We start from the raw sequence: 20,182 nt of genomic DNA on the forward strand, positions 1-20,182 counted from the left end.
CGCTCTTCGCCAGCAACAAACCCTTGGAACGAGCCAACACTGTGGCAACTTCTCCCTTCTCTTTCTCGCTCGAGCTAAGCTTACCACCACCCGTTCCTCCCACTTCGGCGCCTGATTTTACGGGGAATGGATGTAGAGATGGTATGAGGTGCCCGCCACGCACAGCTGTTTGCATACACCTCCGAACCCTCCTCATGTCCTCGCTGCCTCCTTCTCTGGCAGGCAAGCAGGCAGGCAGGCAGGCAGGCAAGAAGGAACATCGTACCTTCACAGAGCATTCCCTCAGAACGAGACGAGCAAATAATAACGTCGCGATAATTCGCAACCTAGCGGACTTTACCAAATTTCATCCTCCTTTCTCCCCTGTTCACCGATTCGCGCTCTCTCATATATCTCACTTTCTCCTTCCATCTTCTTTCCCCTATTTTTCCTCCGTTAGACATTGCGTGCTCTTGTCAGATACTTCGATGAAATCTTTGATCGTGTTGGAATTACGTCTCAAAAATGCAATTTCTTTTTTATAGTCGTCTCTTTCGTACGTAACGTAATAACATATTCGGATCGCGAACAAGATTATGCTACGTCGGTGAAGCTTTTAAAACAAAAACAGAGAAATTAGAGAAATTGTATTTTCGTTTCAAGGACAAGTAAAAGCACTCGTCGTAACAAAATATCATTTTGCGATATTACATTACTCTTTCGGTTATATCGAAAATTTAAGTTGACAATGGCTTCGTCGTAACTCATCCGAACCATTACCGTCAAGAGAAATGAAAGATTATTTTTATCATCGAAATAATTAAGCCAGTTTGTCGATCACGTCCGATTATCGTCACGGCGTGAATATTTGGACCAGAAGGCAGGAAGGAAGGATAAAAATTATATGAAGACGTAAAACGATTCCCTGTGCGACATTCGAGCAGAAACGTGTAGAAAAGGAACGTTAAACCGCACGGTAATTAAAACTTGGCAGAATTTCTCTCGAAGAACTTTCGTGAACTATTCGCTCTCTCTCTCTCTCCCCTTTCTCTCTTTTTCTTTTATGGAGATCGAAGAAACGAAGATGAATCGCTTTGTCTTTGCGATACTTCCGTCGAAGTAGAGAGAATGGGTTCGTTTTCTTTTCCCTTCCTCAGCGATTACGTTCGCCGCAAGATCTTCGAGAGTTGAGTTTGTTGAAAGACGAAGAACGGTTCCGAATGATAACACGAACGAATCGCGCAATAGGGAGAGTTTAATAAGTGTGAGAAGGGAAAGAAAAGTTGGAGATAGTAAAAGAGAGAGGTAGAGAGAAGGACGAAGACTAAGAAGATCAGGAAAGCTTCTGCATATTTGGGTTAAAGGATACCCTCGATCCTTTCTCCTACCTGTGAAACAGAATTGAATCGAGAGTCACGCTTTCGCGGAATCGTTTAAGGCGAATTACAATCCGGGATCGAGGCTGAACGCGGCTGGTAAAGAGGGAATGGAAGGTGGGACCGAGATAGAGGCAAGCGAGGTAACGGGAGATTCGACGGAAGGCGATATTTCGTCGATCTCTATTCGGTGGTCGTGGATAAACTTGGTTGATTCTACGTCCGTGTGCGTTGGATTCGGTGAGCACACTCTTTCTGAACGAAGAGAACGGTTCGACGTAGTGAATTGAAATTAACATAAAATCGAAATGCCAGGAAACTTTGGGCATAAAGAGTCAACTGCCCAAGTTCGTTGAATGCCTCTGAACGGGCAACTCCGTTTCGGTATGAAAGGAGTTCTCCTCCACCTTCTCCTTCTCTTCTTCTTCTTCTTCTTCCTCCTCCCCCTTCTCCTCTACCTCCTTCTCCTCCTCCTCTCAAGTCCTGCCAACCTTTCCCGATCTCTTCCATCGAATCGTATGTACTGTCGCGTGGCTGAAGAAGTTACAGAAAAGGACTTGATATAATTAGACGAACAGTTCGTTTCCACTGGCGCTAAAACTACAATAACGCTGTGGATCGATAATCTTCTGATTCTTCTTCGCGTTTTTTTTTTTTTCAATTTTGTCGATAAAAGGCATAGAAAATTTGTCGACTCTTAGACGTCAAACTCGGTAGTCAGACGAATTTATCACAATCCTCCAGTTCAAAAATTTTTTCTCTCTTCCTACAAAGTACCGGGCACACGTTCTGGACGTATTTCGAAAATATAAGAACCTTGCTATAGAACACGCTTAAGGAGCACGCTCCGCTCGTACGCTGAAGATCACGTAGCACGATAATGGCTTCCTTTCCATCCCTTATCGCACCAACGACATTCAAAATCCTGGACTATTACTACGTGAAAGCGAATACCCTTTTCAAGTAAGTAGGTAGAGGTATCCCTGGATATAACCCCTCCTCTCCCTATCACTCTCTCTCTCTCTCTCTCTCTTTCTCCCTCTTTCTGATTCTTTCACTCGTCCCAATCTCTCGTTCATTCTTTTTATAATATCGCGACAGATTATTTCCCTCGACATCCATTTCTTTTTCATTCATTTCCTATTTTCTTAGTACCGTATGAACGTTCTTTCTTGCTCGTATGCAAGTCATAAAGTAAGCAAAAATGTCGAGTATACGAGAGATCAATCCATCGTCTCGTAACTATTTCCACGCGCGAATACAGCAACTCCAGAGTTAAAGCAAAAGATTGAAAATCGATGGTCTATCCACTTCCACCCACTGACTGACTTTCCCTCGATCTTTTTCTCCACTTTCTTTCCTATTCTTCAACAAAGATGTCGATCTCCTCTCTTCTCCTCTAATATCTATAGATTTCATTAATTTCTCGTACGTATCGTTGGTATTAAAAGACAAAAGCAAATATTAGACCAATCGTCGAACGGAAAACGGATGGACCATTCGAACGACTCTATAAAAACAAGACAAGTTTCCACGTCGATGAATTATACTTTCATTGGTATTACTTTTGTAGCTGCTCTCGTAGTCGTTTATAAGGCGGACACCAGTTCATTAATCCGTACTGTCGCGAATGGTTCATCAGGATGGGGCCGAATAAAGAGCGAAGGTTTATCGTGAACGACGCCTAATATACTGACGGCGGTTTCTTGACGCAAAACAAGGCTCATTCGCCTCTCCGCTGACATCCTGTCATCAGTCTTCATTATCGAACAATACCCTAGCAGCTCATCCGTGCTGTGAGCGACGCACCTCGTGAGCCAGCACGATGTGTCTTCTCTAGCGGAACTCGTTCGCGGTTAAAGGAACAATAGAGATAGACGATTAGGTGATATTAGATAGCGACTGGAACAACCAAGCAACGAACGAGAGAGAGACAGAGAGAGAGAGAGAGAGAGAGAAAGAGAACGGCTAGAACAACGGCAACGATGGCAATCCTACGATGCTCCTTCGATATTCATTATGCAATCTCTATCTTGCGGATATCGTTACCTACGAGCCGTTAACAAGCCAGCCAGATTGTATAATTAATTATCTATAGATATATATGCATACAGTTTCCCTATCGCGCGTGAGATTCTCTTTTCTCGACGATAATATCAATAGGACGATTAGATCGAGCGATAAAACGTGAAATTGAGAGTAGGACGAAAGATATCGACGTCGGAATAAGATTAATTGACATTTTTCCTTTGTCGGAGTAAGCGCATTGAACCTGCTATTTTCGGCAGGAAACAGTCGAGCATATAGATAGCGTAACCAATATAGACGAGGTTTCATCGACTGCACGTACACCAACGATTTGATAGACTATTTCGAAGCGCCGATGATCTATATGATGCTGAGTAACCAATGGTATCAACTCGATTGCGCAGGCTCCATTAGACAGCTACAACGTAAAGACCACGCAACTGACATCTTCCTATCTCTCTTATATGCGCTCGCTTAGACACACACGCGCGTGCGCACGCGGTACGATTTCTCCTTTATCTTCTCTCTTACTTTCTCCCCGTTTGCGGTATTAATTAAGGGAAGATGAAATTGGGGTAGAGTAAACAGGTTCAAGTATTATGTTATCCAACAGACTGACAGCTTTGGCCTATTATCTCTCCTAGCAAGAACAACTCGAATCGGTTCTCTCGCTTTTGCGCTCTTGGCAACTAATCTTCTAAAACGCGTGAACCTTCGGCAGTGCAGTGCAGTCTCCCGCTCTATCGGTGGCTCCTCTCAAAAACCTATGGCATTCGAGATTCTCGCATTTTGTGTAATTAACCAGCGAATTATCATAGCTGATTTTGTATCGGTCTTTATGCGCTAGTGCTTCCGTAAACTCCATTAAAACTATTAGAATTCCGCTGACGATGCGGATGACATTTAGTTTCGCCTATGAATGGAACACGGTTGTAGCAGGGCTGAAGTGGGAAGTGTTAACAGTTCGTTCGGAAATTATGCACGCGAACCGAGACACCTTGCAGTGTTCATTATATCCACCGCTCTTACTTTCACTCTCTCTTTAGTATCACCCAGTTTCACGTAGTTTCGCGGAACTAGCGTATTACATGAATTTGCGTAATTACTTAAGGACCTTCGATATATATTTTTTGAATCGTCGCAAAATGTCTTGAATTTCTATACAGTTATTACGTGTAGCTATACACCTACGTAATAAAGAAGCGACGATATTATGCTAATTCCGTGTACGAGTAGATGGATAAGAGGTTCGGATATAAAACGTAGCGTATATAAAGGGTGTGTCGAGTGTAAAGAAGTTCGGCGATGAATTCGGGTGAGACGCTATTAACGAAGCCACGATAAGTACCTTCTTCTAGAAATGCCTCGTTAAACACGAAGAATGAGCGCGCCCGTTTAAAGTTTTCAACGTTGACTTGGCCAACTTCAACTTTCAGACGTTCGCGTTTGTCGCTCGGAGCACTCCAACTTCTCGGCGGAGGCTGCTTTTCTTAGATCGCGCAACTTTTGCGGTAACCGAGTGTATCTCGTATCTAAAAATGCATTTCAGACATCTCGCGTTAGGGTTCGTCTTAGCGAGAGACTATCCAGAGCGAGATCCAACCGATGCGGCCACAACGAGTATATATAATTTGGTTTATAAAAAAAGACGAGCCTTTCTTGATATACGAAGCAACGTTCGACTTTGCCCTTCCAGTTGCGTGTAAAGTCGTTGTATCGTCTCCGTCATCGCGTACGAATCCGCAAACAGGGTGAACGTATGCTATCTGCGGGAAGGCCGACCGCCCGGTTAAAGTCTCGGGGGCCAGTTCGAATAGAAGTGCGCATGATGCCGAAGTATAAGGGGTAACGCGGGAGTAATTACAGTATGCGCGCTGTAACTTCCTATCTGCGAGATCAAAATTACCATCGTGTGCCGTATCTTGCGCTGCTTCTTTACGGGGGCCCCAGTTATCCCGGGCGTACACTGTTTGCATGTAAACGACGTCCTTACACGTACCGAAGATTAGTTGGGTTCTCGCGTCCGTTTCGTTACGAGAGAAATTACAAACGCAATCCTTCGTTCGAAGAAGATACGTAACTTTCAATCGAATTAAGCAACTTGGATTCTATACATCGCGTCATGATCCAATTCAATTAAACCTCTCTTAGCCAACCTTCTCTCTCTGTGCCTTTCCAAAATCGATTCTGTGATATCTAGGTGGACTATACAACTAGACTTTGATAGATAACTTCCGCAAATGCGATTTACTCTCTAATGAGATACACGATCTTTCTCCTTGGTTCGTAAAATTTGATAAACTTATAGGTACGCTTATCGAAGGCGGTTCTATTATTCCAGAAACGTAACGCGATAGGAATTCCATACTTGATAAATCCTAGAAAGAGGCATTCCTTGTTCCCTAAGAAACACGAGTGCAGCAGCGATGGGATCCATTTTTATTCTCCTGGGAGACGAAACGTTTGAGTGGTTCTGACGTACGCAGACGCATGAGAGAGTACGTGTCGAGACGGAAGGTAGATCGAGGTGGTGTCATGAGCGTAACGATATACGTGCTCCGAGCTTGGGTCTCTAGTTAGGGATTGCCGTCGTATCGCTGATCCGGGCTCGTCTAGGCGTAATGCCGCCCCTGGCAGGCCGGTCACGTCCCCTGCTACCACCATTCCCCGCACCACTCGTTCCCGTCGAGCTCTCGCGGACCGCACCAAAGCCCGAGCTCATCCCCAAACACAGCTCCAAGTACAGATCCTACTCGGCACGAAGAAGTCTTCCGTGTGGACCCCACTTAACTCCGATCAATTACGTATTAGTGCTTTCGTTCGGACGGGACGAAATCGTTGTATCGGAGTATTTTAAAGAACGAAGATCGTCACGCGGGGCGTATCGCGCGGATCTTTTTTCCAAAATTTTCCCTTACGTCCGCGTTGACCAACGTTCTCGGTTAAATGGTACAATTTTTGCCATCGTAAATGTCACTCGAAAATCTTCGAGAAACGGAGAAAAAAAAGCTCCCTCGACCCGTCTTTTACGAGGCGTCAAACGTTCCACTTCGTTAAGAGCTGGCAACTCGTGCCGGCATTGGCATTAAGTAGTGCAATACGCTTTGCTTGGGTCGGAGAGGTGGAAGAACAGAATGAGCAAAAAAAGAAGGAAGAAGAAAGAAAGAAAAAGACGAACAAAAAGTAAGAAACCTTGGTGAAAGCTAGAAGGGGTGAAAAGGAGCGGGTAAAACTTCTCGTAATTAATACGTAAAACTTTTCCGTGCTTATGTTGGGCGTCACGTACCACCTTACTCATTGAATGTCAATGATCAAAATCGCTCTTTAATGTAACTCTTTCCGTTGAACGTTAAAACGTGAAGAGAAATTTAATCGATCGGTCTTCTCGTGATATTTTGTTCCGAGGAAACGCGAACTTAACGAAGCCAACTATACCGAGCTATTCAAAGGGACTTGCTCTCTCTTTCGAATTGTAAAAGCTAATTCTTTCCGCGATTAGCAATGGCTCATTATCCGTGCAATTAGCGCTTGTGTAATGAATTTAAGTGTTTCCTCCTTGGAATTAGCATACTAACTAATCCGGTCCCCTACCCTTTCTTAAGCTGCTCTTCCTCAAGTTCGAGTCGAGTACGAGTTCGCTCATTCTAAGTTCTAACTTTGCCAGTCGTGCTATATCCACAGTCTAGTCGCAGCTGCCTGAAAATTAGATCTTCGCGCTTCGGCACGGTAAGAAACGTTCAAATATCGAAACGATGAGAGTTTGGAATTGTCGTTGGAGAAAAGGAGAGAGCCGTTTTTTTCGAATGGGACGGAATAGGAACAGGCCGGTTAGCGATAGGGTATTCATCCGTAAACTTCCACGAGGTACGTTCATCGCGAAGCAATTTTCTTCTCGAAAAAAGCCAAAAGTCGAAATGGACAGGCAACGCTTGAACGGACTGTACACAATGTCCCGCTCGTATTCCGATATATTGCCGACTATATATCGATGTTTGCGTCGAAGGTATGGGTATTGTGGGTGGATGGGCGATAGGTGTAAACAAGAAAGGAGAATATCCATCCTCCTCTTTCCTCTCCTCTCCCTTCTTCGGCTATCTTCTTCGTAGTCACCGTATGCCTCGTAGCAGAGGTCAGGCTAAGGCAGACTAGACTGGAGAGAACCGAGGGTGCGGAGAGAGCGTACAAGAGGAAGATGAGGAGGAGGAGGAGGAGGAGAGAGCTACATACACAGTAGCTAGTCGATGTGATTGGCCTTGTGCCAGGGGCCCCTAACGATGCTTTCGAAAGGAGGAGAATCCTACTTCGTCCTCTCCAACGACGAGCCTCCAAAGATACCCAGGAACAGTGGCGGTGACGCAATGTTGCCGCAATCACATTTTGGCACGCCTCTACCTAGACTATACCCCTCGGCAAGCACCTTCGATTTCTCGCGGCCCGCTGAATTCGGCCGGTATCGAAATCCCCAAGCCAAAGCCCCGTTGCGAAATCGAACACCAGCGGACCACTACTACCAAACGGCGATCCGATCAAATCCATGCTATTCTGACTTTGTTCGCTATTATTCTCTGAAACTCTTCTGAACGTTTCGACTCTTTTATTTTTCTTTTTTCTTTTCTATTTTTTTTTTTTCCTTTTTTTCAAAGCTTCAGCCACAAGCGAGCCGTATTTTAATATTTTCCCGACCGACTATCCCTGAAGAATATCACAGAGTATCTTCGAAAGCAGCGTACCAAAGGACTTCTTTATAGGCCACTCCGTGTCTATGTCAAAGTTGGATAGGTGCGATAAAAATTGAAGACGTCCTTCGACGTTAATACTATGCAGAATTTTAAGAAGCCGCTGAGCCAGGCTAGCGTGCTCGAGCGGAGCGGATTGAAAAGGTCGAGTAATACAATCAGCATGATTTCAATAATAATATCCTGAGCACGTATACGCGAAGCTAATAACAATCTTTGCCGATACAAACGTTGGTGCAGCGCGGTCTGCTCGCTCGTTTAAATGCGAAGACGAGCAGAAACGGCGGCGTAGAATAAAGTGCCGTGAAATAAAGGAGAGTATCTCTCCCCTTTGGGGTGATTCGGTAGGCGCGACGAGAGTTTCAGTGGCTGCGGATGGAGAGTGGTTGTATCTAATTTAAATTCTCGACATAAAAAGCTTGCAGAACGCGAGGAGTGCTCGGGATAGTGTGGATCGCGGCCAAGCCACGTGCGGCTGCGAGATTCATTCCGCTTTACATGGCCGGTCCGTGCCCACCCACTCTTCTCTGCATCCCCCTCAAATTCCCTCTTGGTCCTTTATCTCGCCATCTCTCTCTCTCTCTCTCTCTCTCTCTCTCCCTCCTTCCCTCTCCCGCCCACCAGGATCTCATCTCCACGCAGCCCATTCCGCTTCACGACCCAAAGTATGACCGGAACCCTAATGCCGCAGAAGCTCCCCTTGGGAGAGGAAATCATCCGCCGACGTGAAAGGATGACCCCTCCGTGCCGTTGGTAGTATGAATATCGGTCAAAAACCAAGCCTCTCGATTTCTCACAGCTCGACGATTAAAAGAAATTACTCGGTTGAATAACAGCACTCGAACACAATGAAAAACATGGTTTATTTCGTTTTTGAAATTTACCCGCTACCATATTATCGTCTATTTACGGGCTGACATTTTTTCTACACTACAAGAAACAAAGGACTCTGAAAAAGAAGAGGACAAAGAGAAGCGCACTGAAATCCGTTGATAAAGCGATAAAAATAGAATTGGAAATCTACTGTTGTAATATTATAATCTAGCTCTTAAGGCTATTCAAAGCCTTGCAGAGACAGCATGTCCAGAGGTCATCGGCCAAGATCTCTCGGTCCGACTCTCTGGCTTTCTAGGACATCGCTCTCTCTAAAGATGTAACTCACCTCTTACCATCAAGGTAGCAAAGGAGAGTTTCCCATCCTACTAGAATTTCTACCTACTTCAAAGGCCGTCCATTAAAGACGACTAGCCACACAATCTAGCCTGTAAGATCCTTCAGGACGAAAATTCCACCATCTACGAATGTATAATATTCCGCAGGAAGTGCACAGAAATTCTATAATTCTATGGAAAACATCTACATCCGCCTGTTACGTACCCATCCTGATTTCTCCAGAGTATACAGAATTGATTAATAAACGAGCGATGAAAAAGTATTGTCAACATTTTTGAAAGATTTCTCGGACATTATCGAGTCATTTGTTATATGTATAATAAAAAAATAAATCGCAGCAATCAACATCAACGGTAAAAGATATAAAAGCGTGTATCAGTAGAGAATGCAGCCATAATTTCGTTTTCGCAAATGGGTATAGCTTTTCAGAGCTCTACCCTAATACGCTTTTGTTAACTTTGAAAATCATTCGATATGGCTGTGAGTAGTATCGTTTCGGACTCGATCAGGGAGGAAAATAATGCCCAGCATCATTTACCCTCGTTAACGATCCTCTTCTATGCGGCCACGTACTACCGGCTCTATCGATTTCCCTCGCGAATCGCGTTTCCGGTAATTCACGATGCAAGCGCGTGCAATGCATTTACGTCGCTCGTAAACCCGAATTATATGTGTCAAATATTAACACCAGTGCAGAGCGCGTCACGGATCGTGAGCCTATAGATCCAGCTACCCTCGTTCGTCATTCATGATAGATTTCCGATCAGACAGTGCCTATTGATTTTACTCTCAATATTTTTTTTCCATAGTCACTCTTATTACTTTTATGATCTACCAGATAAAATATTCAATTCTACGTAAGAATAAAGCTTTTTTTTTACAAATGTACTATTTCGCAAAAACATAGCTATTTGAATTAAAGGAAGATAAGTCATGGAAAAGGTGCGACTTTTCTTTTCTATTTTGATCGGCACGATCTTTGGAAATTTCCATGATGGACGATTGCGCGTAGTGGAAAATATGATGGAGATGGATAGATAGTTGGAATAGATAGATAGATAGATACATAGATAGATAGATAGATAGATATATAGATAGATAGATAGAGAGAGAGAAAGAGAGAGAGAGAGAAAGAGAGTTAGCACGATAAATCATAGGGTGCACCGACAAAAGGGACCCGACGAAAGGGCCATCGCCATAAACGTATAAAGTAATTACGGCGTTGCATTCGTGGCGGCATAACGGCGCCGGTCGAGCCATTCACGAGGATTCTCGTCTATATGAGGACTCTATGTATCACATATGCGTAGGTAATACGTGCGAGCATCCCAGCGAAAACTCCCCGCCAAGCTGCGCGCTGATGCTCGCGTAATTCTCACCCTGCCGAAATCGAGGCGCTTTCGTCGAACGTTTCCACGACGAGGATTATGTTCCATTGCATGCATTATCGGTATAATAACGCGAGCTCGCATGTACCTACATATATACGTACGTACATACGTATAACAGAAGGCACGCCTAGAATCATACGTACACACGCGTGCACGCGCTCACCTCACACGTACGTACAAAAGCCTTGGCTCCTATCGACAAATCGCGAAATCGTGAATTTTGCCGAATTAACCCACTTGCTGAAGTCGCGATTCCATTCGCGTTCATACGAGCGCGATACGGAAATTTGTGTCGGTCGAACGTTATCACTTTACGATCGATGACGTAAGCTCTATGAATATTGGAAGGAACGATCAATTTGAAGTAAAATTTACTGAACACGGTGGCGCGATGGTATCGATGATATTATTAATAAAAATATAGTTCTCGCGCCGCGTATGTTGGATGTTTCATTTCGTGCGATCGCAAATCCATTAGGGAGACAAAAGGACAAAGTCATTTATACGTTCAAATGTACTCGAAATAATGTACTACGGATATATATGTATATATGCGCGCATATATCGAGCGACAGTCGATTTGTTTCGAGAACATTTGTTCATCAGCGAAGAAGCCATTAGTCGATTTATCCGGTGATTTTAAACGACGATCAAAATCGTTTCGCTCCGCTACAGGAATCAAATATCACCATGTGTATTATCGCGATACTTATTCGATGGATAAGCGAAAGGGGAACGCGACGAGGCAGAATGGAAGACGGGATTCTCCAGAGCATCTCTCTATGGCACTGTGAATTTCATCGAGTTACCCACGCTCTTTCTTATCCCACGCTGAGAAATTCCATTCATATTCATACGTGCCCGATTCAAATGCGTATTACGTCTGTCAAAGGTGCAACGCGGTACTCGTAGTTGTCCCGAGGAGAGAAAGAGAGAACTTGAAGACGGATGAGGAGAGCGAGGAAGAAAGAGAGACAGACGTGGATGCCTCCATAATAAAAAAGGGGAAGAGTGAAAGGCAAGCTCTTTCTGCTCGAATCCGTCCGGTCAAAAGATGCACGCTATTTTTTTCATGAAAGAAGGCTAAATGCGGTAGCTATAAACATTCTTGATACAAAAATTACAAAATGGTAGACTAAATGCGGAAATTACGCAGCGGGTCTCAAAGGAACGATTTCTATCGTCGGATCTATCGGTAGGATTCCAAAGGAATACGACGATAAATAAAAGATCATAAAACGAAATGAAAATATAATATAGGAGAACACGCGACTCTCGTCGCATTTAAAAATCTCCTCGAACGAGATGAATTTCCATACGTCTCTAAATGGTCCCGAGCAAATAAGAAATCCTTCTTTTCGACAGTTAAATCGAGTGAAAAAATAAGAATACCTATCCGTAGAGCCACGAACAGGTCCGTTTGCTCGCGAACCGATGTATTATGTATACGGAATAAATGGAATAGAGAGGAGGAGCTTCTAGCTTCGGTCCTTCGAAACCAATAGGGCGAGATAACGGTCTTACCGTGGAACATATTGCTTGGCCCACGTTTGTGCGTAATCTTCTTCTGCCCGTTTACCTCGCTCTCCAGTCCACATTTTTACCGTCGCGGATAAGTTCGGACGCAAGCCGAACAGCAACCCCTTCCGAGCTTTCGCCAACTTTTCAAAGACTCCTCCTCTGACGTTAAACGTTAACTTTAATGACCCGCAAAAGTGAAAAATCTTTTGACGCTATAGAAGACGGGATGATCGTTAAAGGGAAGAAAAGGGAATATCGAATGCGCGAGATATAAATAGGATTTGTCAAGGTAGTTTTACGCTTTGAGATTCATGGGACGATTTTGGGTAACGAAGAAGCAAATACGTATCGTACAGAAAATATTGTACGTTTACGATCTATCCGGGTACGAGTAAGGAATGGAAGTACGATTAAACGAGCATAAAGCATGATTCGAGAGATATGGGATCGATAAAAGAAAAAGACAAAGAGAAGAAAAAAGAAGCGAAGATAAATCGGTACAATCAGCAGTTTTATTGAAATGGCTTTGACTAGACTCGATTCTCCGAGAGTAGCAGTCGTAGCCGACGAACGTAACTTGGTACGCCGACTGTACCGGCAAAGTAACGGCTTGCGCTAAGTATCTCAGCATACACATCTTTCCCTGGGCATTTCTCTCCAACTCGCCGTCCCACGAGTACGCCGTCCTTTCTCTCGCCCTATCCCTTCTCGGTTCTATCCCTTGAAGCTCCCTTCAGCCGCTCGTCGTTCCCCGAACCCCGCTGGGCGTGCTGAAATCGCGCGCTAGGAGGCCGAATGTATTTCTCGAAGGGCTTAATGTTGGCGAAAGTGGAGGTGCGGCACAATAGTGGCGCTGGTGGAGTGAGAAGGTGGCTGAGGGGTAAAGGAAGAAGCGTCGAAGTGGTGCGAGCATAGTCATTGTACAGAGGATGCAGCACAGTCCCAACCATAGACTTGTGTGTCCAATTCCTCTCTCTCTCTCTCTCTCTCTCTCTCGCTCGCGCGTTCCGTGTGTTTGAGAGTGGGTGTATTAAAGAGCTCGCGAGCGCGCGATACCTGCTCCCCCGATATAGGACGTAGGTAGGAGAGATCCAAGAGTAAGATGTTAAAACTCCTTTATCAAACGCGTCCTAAACGAGCGTTCTCTCTCTCTCTCTCTCTCTCTCTCTCTCTCTCTCTCTCTCTCTCTCTGTCGATAATCAACTCGAAGATCGCATATTCGTGCGTTATCAATTAATCTTCCATCCCCAGGATTTATCAAGAACGAATTAATTCGGATATCCGTGACTTCTTCGTTCTCCTTCGATCGGCCCCGTTACCGTTCGAGAGCCAACTCGTTTGTTTCTTCTCGAAAAAGATTGTCAACGACTTTCGATCTCTATTCCTCCTCCTTGGTCTCCTCCAAACACATTGGAGTTTCTTCGGCAAGTTCGAAACTCTAACGAAAGCTCGGCTAAGGTGAATATTTTACACGTAAATCAAATCTTGGAGGGAATATACGCCGAAGAAAGGGTGGTATAGGATGGAGAGGTGGGAACCTAAATCGAATAGAAGCGGCGCTCGTGCAGCACGCTCGAGTACGACAGCCACCAACTCGCTCTCTCAGTCAATCCAGAGACCCTTTTCCTCTCCTCCTTTTCTACCTCCCTCTCCACGAGGCTTCTTCAGTCCTCCAAACTTCCTTTTCTTGTATCCCGACGCTCACCGTTGGGCGTCACGTGCTAGCGGGGTATATTCCTCGAATATCTATCGACTATTGAATTTCTGTCGTGCGGCAACGATGTATCCGTTATCGAGTCTATTTACATCGGGGGATTCAATGCGGTGCAAGCAGCCTCGTATACGTCGTTTCGAGACGCTGCAACTGCATGGAATTATTTGAGAAGCTTTCCCGCGTTCCTCGCTTATCTATTAATTTCGATTCTTTCCACGATTACTACAAGAGTTTCCAGAAGGATTAATTACATCGATCCATCGGAATCGTTCGTCTCGACCAAACGAGTTCTTTTCTTTCCCTTTCGATAAATCTTCGTCTTGTAAATGGCACCCCCGTCTTCCTTTCTCTCGTCTCGTCCGATTCTAGATAATTAATATTCTTGTTTAGCCGAGCTTCGTACGTACAGGAGGAAGAGCCAGCGCGCGAAAGAGTAAGAACGGGGTTAACGCGTAACGCCTCACGGAGCGATCAAATATTCAGTGGCACTTCTTCATCGTATCTCGCTAGTTTTTCCTTTATTTATTTGTTTGCTACGTCCTGGGAGAATGTAGAGAAAAGCTTTGACGACTTCATGGTGAAACGAGCGAGAAAAAGTCGCTGTATCGTTCCTTTTTCTTGTCGCCTGGGAACACTGCCAATAGACTCTCACCCAGATACGATTCTGACTCGAAAAGGCACGCGTTAAATTAATAAATTATGAGGACTTTTTCGTCTGCTGGCTCGAGGCCGAATCACTTCGAATACGTGATCCCGAGTCTTGTTCGAGATGAAAATTTTGTGACCCTAGTCTCGCGGCTTTTAGAAAGAGTCGCCAACAACTAGGAGGGAGGATGTCAATAACGATAAGGAAGTTTTCCTTTTGAAAAGAGTATGCGGATATTTTCGTAAACAGGTTTCGTACGAGTAGCGAAGGCGTAGGAAAAATAAAGAAAACCGAACGACGTCGTCAAATGGAGAAAAAAAAAGAAAGCGAATCATCGGTGATACATAAAACTACTATCGCGACAATGAGAGGGCAGATATATTTACTGGTTCTCGCGGTAGTGCTTTGACGACAGTCGCTAGATAGCTCTTTCATCCGGTAATTAGCCAGAGAGCTCGAGGAGTTATCACCTGGTACGATCGTGACTCATGTATGCGTGTTTAGTGTACGCGCTCGGTCGTTCGTTCGCTCGCTCGCTCGCTCGCTCGCTCGCTCGCTCGTCTAGCGAGCTAGAGTACTCCATTCGGTTACGCGCGATATCGCCTACTCTTGTCTTTAATTAATTAACACCGTCCTCGAATAATAATTATCGAAATGAAAGATGGTATCTCGATCGGCTTATTTATTGGAACGATCCGATAAAGGATCTACCAACATCGTCCGGAGCCGGCAGCGTTCGTTCTCTATCTTTCTCCCTCTCGCACAGAAACGCATGCACGCGCGCACACAGCTTCGTCGCACGCAAGCGCGCGACGTGTACGTAGGTAGATACGTAAGCTCGCTTCTCGGTCGTGCTGCTGGCCGGTAGCGATATCTAAACGCGGCTCTACCCTCGCGTAATTGATTCATAAATTAATTTGCTCGAGCAAGCTCATATTTACGGCTTTTAATTACACCGAGTCTAACGTATCCTGTTCCCATTTCATGGTCGAGCACGCTGCGCTTCCACCGTGAAGACATCTCTCTTCGCGAGACAGATTCCGTCTTCGTACAACGTCCAAAAAGACGCACGTCCTTTTTCAATTTCAATGCCCGTTGGCGTCTCTTTTCGTCTCTTCCGCCTTACCGCACTCGATCGTGCCGAATCATTCGTAGAATCCTTTAACTCGGCGATCGCTCGGAAGACCGATCGATTTCTAATAAAATAATTATAACGAAAGAGCTAAATGTGGAACAAAGAGAACGATCTTTCGTTTCGAAACCGAAAGAGTTCACTTGGCATGCATTCCATGAAATATCGAGTAGGTAAAAGTTATGTGTTCTGGCTAAAGCAATCGATTCAATTACGCCCTACGCTGTGATTCGAAATAGGCACGAAAGCTCTCGGATATACGAGTAGTTCTACTAGGTGGCGGTGGCAACAGTCATGGCAAGAGGAAGAGAGAAAAAGGAAAGTGGAGAATCGGACGACGAGGCACCTCCTGCCCTCCCCCCGCCCCGCACAGGTCGATTCCAGACTCGTTAGACCGGTACAAACCACAGAGCATGGGGCCCTGCCACGGTGAAACGTGTGGACCTACCTAGAAACATATGTATACGTATATACACGTATACGTATACCGACGTCCCTTTGCATTTGAGCTTTCCTCCGATATTAAAGCTGCGGCAATGGGATTGCGACGATTGGTGGCGCGCAACTACCTGCCTGCTGCCCGCTCTACCGATAATTATGTGCCAATTAAATTTAACGACTGTCCATTATTCCGTTTCGCGAGTGTAACGCGAGCAGCCCTCCTACCAGCCGTTTTCTCGAGCTGATTCGATACTCCCTTCCCCCCCCCCCCCACTCTCTCTCTCTCTCTCTATCTATCTCTCTTTCTTCTGCCCTAGCCGAACCAATGCATCGGTAGCAGCAACTATCCACATCGAAATCCAATTACTTTTTAATATCGCTCGGACGAGCCTGGAATCGAGTCGCTTTTTGCGGATTCCATTCCGCGTACGGATTTCGTACGAGAGAAGTAAAACTGCAAAAGATTCGTGCCAGGGAATAAATGGCTCGAGTCCCTTCCTTCTCCGACACCTTCCTTTCCGTGTACATCGCTTGTCAGAAAATCTTTCTAGACCGTTTATTCCGGACGATTCGAGGTTCGACCGAAACGACCAATTTTTCTTTCATTTACAGAGACTTTTCCTGCATACGAAGTGCGCGTGACGTCGCATGAAATTTCCTTCGAACTCTCACACATCTCCTGTCTTTGTTTCTCTCGATCTCTGTAAACGTTTAAATCGCTTTTGAAACTATATCCTCGCGCGACCAGTCGAGCTTGACGCTCTTTTGCTACTCATCAAGAATTCAAGCGTTTCGACCACAGATTAACCCGTTCCACGATTTCTGTTTGCTACCGCTTTCCTGCTCCATTAAAGAAGGAATGAGGGAAAGCACGGCGTCGACTCGCTCGTTTTTTTTTACTCTCTCAGCCTAATTACCATCACTAATTTAAAGAAATATTCGATGCTCCGCATTTACGCGCGGTAATGCAATTATTTGCTGAAACGAGTTTGATCCTGTCGACCGGTACACCGACACCAAAGGTTTCTCTTCTTTCGCAAATAACCGACCGAGTGTATTTTTTGTCGGGACAAATTGTTCGTACCAAACGTTTGCATTTTATACTGCGTAACCTAATCTGCGTAATCCAATCGCCATAGGATTCGATCAACGATTGATCGACTAAATCGTCGTCCGATCGCTTTTCTTTATTTTTTTTCTTTCTTTCGTTTTTTTTTTTTTTTTTATGCCTCTTCTCACGAAACGAGGAAGAGGACAGAGTTTACAGACGAGTTTCGCTCCGATTCGAACTTGTTCGTTTATACGGCGATTTCCAATCGTGCGCGCCTTGCCAGGAATTCGCTGTACACGTACGGTTTTGATCAACGGCATGCTAAGAATCGACGATTCTCGCGGCGCCATTCCGCCATTCTCTCTCGTACAGGACTCGATCACGTATCGGCAGTCCCAAATACGAAGGGTAGCGTAACTCCCAGCGCGAAACGAGCTTGATACCGTATTTCTAACATCAAGTTCGAGGACTCGTGGGGGAACGTGGAACGTCGGAGTTGCGGATACTGGGACGAGTCGGTTAGGGTGAGCACCAACACAGAGTGACCACTAAACACCTAACAACCAACAATTGCAGCCAACATCGAACACTGATAAACCAATGAAACTAAACCAACCACAAGTCACATTGTAACGGAGCTCAGCGAACACCGAAGACATAATATCCAACGATACGTACGTATACATATACGTGGCAGGTGTGTACGTGTATGTATAAGTACCAAATGCAAAATATGAAATAACGTAATAAATACAGTAACGAACGCGAAGAATGCAGCGTCGATTCGAGCGACGACGATACACGTCATTGGATAGCATCTTAGCATTCTAATTATTTCGTCGCCTCGAGACACGAGCATTCTTCGGTTAACGTTTTCCTTTGTTATCTCGCAAGAATCTCTTGCAATGTTATAACATCAAGTTTTCAAGATCAAAACATCGAGGAACACTAATTGTGAAACACGTGAAAACGTAAAAGTGATACAGTCCAACATTCAATAAGGATGACATATCTTCAGAGAGACACCGAGTAGGGGTATGGTGACGTACCACATCGAGTACATTGAGAACGTGGTTCGCGCGGACGACTCTAGTAGTGGTAGTTGTTGTTACATTGTGTGTTGTGGACGTGGCAAGAAGAAGAAGAGATGGAGGAGGTGTGCGGCGCCCCCGGCCAGCCGGTCGCCCGTCACACCCTGAAACAGAATAAGGTTGTCACTCCCCATTGAAATCGCCAACCACTCCGTACCACAATTCGCCTGTAATCAACATCTAAAAAAATTTCGCATAAAAGAAAAGAACAACACATTTGATATCTCGCATTGACGCGTCGATAAAAAGAAATATACGTTAGAAATGGAAAAATAATAGATCTAAATAGAAAGACGGAGAATCGATTCGTTTTTTTGTTTTCGAGAATAGCCATTCGACGAGACAAAGCCTCCTATCGAATGAAATTTACAACATCGATCTCCCACCTCCGCCGCTTTGCGGAGTATGCCTGAGAGGAATTAAGCGGAATCAAAGTAGTAGAATTCGTTTCGAGTCTCGAAATCGAATTCCACCGTATACCGCTTTTCCGCTTTATTTTCTGGGAATTCGAATCGTGCGAATCGATCGCGTTTGTTACGATTCGACTTTTTCGGATACACCGTCGATACACTTCCGTTGCTTCCTATTCTCATAGAGAGTAGAGTACCGGCGTGAAGTCGTACTCGGCTAGAGGATTGGGAGCCGAAAAAAGGGGCAAGGTTTTATATCGAGAAAAAGGGGATTTCGGATTTGCCGGACCGTGTCCACCCATTGCATCGTTTACGTCCAATACAAACAAACGAGCTAGATAGAAGGACATAGCGAGGGAAACAGAGAGAAAGGGAGAGAGCTAAAGGGCTGAGAAACGGGAGCAGCGACCGGGATTTTAACGTCGAGCACACTCGTTTCGAGTCGATAGGTCCACTTCGGCTGCTTGGGAAGCAGTCGACATGGTCCAGCAACTTCTCTTCCTCCTCGATCCTACCCTTTCCTCTAACAGCTAAACCATCATTTTTGAATCCATAAAGAGAACGAGTCGTCCCTGCCGATTCATAAATATCGGTTAAAATCGACCGTGGATACGTTCACCCGGATACGCAAACTTTACTTTCCGCTAAATCCCGCAAGGCGACTGCGCACGAACTTATCATAAAGAGGAAGCGTCGAAGGGATTCTCTGTGACATATTCTCCGTATTTCTCTCGGCATACTTTTTCTCTCGAGATACACTAAAATTTCAACGTACGAACCTAACTCGTCTTTTCAGCCATGCATCACCCTTGTTTCCCTTTCGCCTTCCTCTCTCCCTCTCTCTCTATCTCTCTTTCCGCGATTCCAGGGCTCTGGTATTATTAAAATCATTATTTCCGTCCGTCTCTCAGTATTCATACTGAAATAAATAAACTGTACGCGGCAGGGGAGAGCGAGAGTGAGAGCGAGCGAGAGAGAGAGAGAGAGGGAGAGGGAGAGAGAGGGCTGTATTACTTTCAAGGGACGCGGGAAATGGGCTCGCGTATATACCAGGAGACCTCGCAAATGTACAGAAACGAATAGGCGGAAATATTACGAGCGGAGAGAGAAAGGAAAAGCGTAAGAAGAAAATGGAGAAAGAAAGAAAGAAAAGAGAGAAAAGGCGTTGTGGAGTTCACTTTGTATGCAGGCAAGAGTGGCGGATCGAGCGACCAAGGAAGTTGCATTATATCTATGTGTTAGTCCTATGATTCTTCTTGGTCTTTCTTTTTTCGCGAGGAAAGTTCACAGGTGGATTTAAGCTTTACTTTGTTCTGCTAGTCGACAAGATTCGCGGCCGAGAGGATAAGGTATTATTTCTCGTGTAATACGAAGCAAGTTTTAGCGCGTCATTGAAACAACGAGTGACGCACTCGCGCAATGCGCTCAGGTATTTGCGAGGAAAACGCGAATGCGTTACGATGTGATCATTGACGCAGTACGTTCAAAATAGA

General features: G+C 45.0%; 1 protein-coding gene across 13 annotated transcripts in view; it reads right to left on the reverse strand.

Moving 5' to 3' along the window:
- The window catches only part of LOC127068422 (CUGBP Elav-like family member 4), a 520,701-nt gene that overhangs the window by 322,669 nt on the left and 177,850 nt on the right, over positions 1-20,182 (reverse strand). For 2 of the 13 annotated variants that reach the window (XM_051004618.1, XM_051004619.1), the window contains one exon: positions 18,238-18,383. The exons of the other annotated variants lie outside the window; for them this stretch is intronic. The gene's annotated coding sequence lies outside the window, so the exon portion shown is untranslated. The remainder of the gene's footprint in view (positions 1-18,237; positions 18,384-20,182) is intronic. 13 annotated transcript variants of the gene reach the window in all.

This window comes from Vespula vulgaris, chromosome 13, assembly GCF_905475345.1.
Source record: "Vespula vulgaris chromosome 13, iyVesVulg1.1, whole genome shotgun sequence".
NCBI classification, from domain to species: Eukaryota; Metazoa; Arthropoda; class Insecta; order Hymenoptera; family Vespidae; genus Vespula; species Vespula vulgaris.